This window comes from Galeopterus variegatus, unplaced genomic scaffold (assembly GCF_000696425.1).
Source record: "Galeopterus variegatus unplaced genomic scaffold, G_variegatus-3.0.2 Scaffold3339, whole genome shotgun sequence".
NCBI lineage: Eukaryota > Metazoa > Chordata > Mammalia > Dermoptera > Cynocephalidae > Galeopterus > Galeopterus variegatus.
In genome coordinates, this window is record NW_007729450.1 from 208,174 (window position 1) to 210,306 (window position 2,133).

Consider the following 2,133-nt stretch of genomic DNA (forward strand, 5'->3'; position numbering starts at 1 on the left):
GTGCTCCCCAGCATCTTGTGACACTCCACCTGTGATCTGGGATAGGGGAGTGGGTACTGGGCACAGAGGTCCAAGAGGAAGAGTTAGGCATGAGTGAAGGCTGGGACCAACACAGAGGACCCCAGGACAGGGGAAGTGGAGGGTCACCGGGAAGCACAGGCAAGGGGGAACATGACGTGGATCCACTCAGAGGTACCAGGACAAAAGGAAGAAGGTAAGGCCCGGGTTAATAGGAGTGAGAGGGTGAGGTCAGCACCATGGGGCCATAGCATGGCCTGGTGCAACTAGTCCCAGGACAGAGGCATTGCTAAACTTTCAGTTAGGGGCAGGGGAAACCTGAAGGTTGATATAAAGATTATGTCCATTTCAGGGTTTGGAATCTGCGTTATTATGGGACTGATCAAAGCTGGGCCCTAGGTTAATCCTCAGTTCAAGAAAGGCTTCTGGAGAAGTTGACTTTCGATTAGATGTCTGACATCTCAGCATCTTTTAACATCGAGAATTAACATTTATTTAGTTCTAGGCACTGTTCTAAACACTTTGCATGTATTTACCCATTTAATGATCACAACATGGTATGAGGTATTTTATAAAATTTGAAACTGAAGCACAGGGAGTTTAAATAATTTGCCTAAGTTTGTACAGCTAGAAAGTGGCTTTGCCTGGAAATCAAACCCAGGCTATCTCTAAAACCTGCATTTCTGGCCACTATGCTACTTCAATAATATTAAACGAACTTATTAATCAAATTTGGAAAACAGAACTTGACTTACTTAGATAAAATGGATTAATATTTGTACTACAGTTTTAAAATACAGGTTTTTTTTTTTTTTTCTTTTTTTTAGTACAGTTTAAATGAGTTTTTAAATACAATTTTGCAGGGACTAAGTGGCAGCATTCTCTTTGTCCACCAGAGGGCGCTGCCCGCACAACCTCCGAATTCATGGTTCAGAACCTCTCAAAGTTTTAACAGCAGTGGCTTGGGTCTGTGCAATTATGTATCTATGACAGTGGCATAAGCACACAGACAGCTGTTCCTCTTGGACAAAATTCAAAGGTACTCAAACATGCAGGAAAGAATTGTTACCTTTAAATGGTTTACAGATACAAGAGATTCTAAAACCGAAGGAGTTCTGCTCACTAGAGCGTTTTGTCTGTGGATTTCTGAAGGAGAAACTGGGCAGGTGATGACTCTTGTGTCCTGTGAGGCAGATGGCAGACAAGAGCCTGAGTGGGCTGTCCTACAGACACACAATAACCCGGATGATGGGGGCATGCGGCGCAGGACAGGCAGGTGGCTCCCTGTGTAAGGAACACATCAGGACATGTTTGGGGCTAAGACTTGGCCCCTTGACTGACTCCTCAGATGCTAATTAATGAAATTAACTGTTAATGCCTGTGCAGTGCCTCAGATGGGGAAGTTTCCCGTGATAAGCTGAAAAGAATGGGACTTGGAAGGGCTGCTTTGTTGTGCTGGAGAGAGTTGAAGGAAGCCACAGAGAAACTGCTTTGTTGCGGGGAGTGTGTGTATGTGTGACTTTATCGTATGGCCAGGCAGGCGATCTGTGACAAATCTGCTCCACTGATAGTAGAGGAACACTAAAGAGGGAATTTGCAATATTACAAGCACACACATCAGAAAAAAAAATGAGGATAGTTCAACAATGACAACTTTTCTGATCATTGTTTATGGCACTGGCCAACACTTTATAGGTTTGAGAATATAATACTCAGAGAAAACAAATATTAAGACAGCTTGGAAAGACTTTAAAATCCCAGTGCATACTTTCAAAAACTCTTGGGATTGAAAGAGGGCTTAAAAGACATATTCTTCCCCCACCTTTTGATGCTTGAATCATCTCTGTGATAGCCCCGCCAAAGGCTATCAGGCCTGTGCTTGGACTTTTTCATGGTGCCAGTCATACCTACCAAGGCTCCTCTTCCATTCTGGGTAACTCCAACAACCAAAAAATAAAGTCACCTTTCATTTCTATCCACTAGTCTTAGATTTTTAAATAATCATTGCTAGTATCTATTGAACACTGGGAGCTGGTTTAGATGTTATTTATTTATTTATTTATATTTATTTTATTACTGAAACATAATCGATTGTACATATCTGTGGGGTAACAT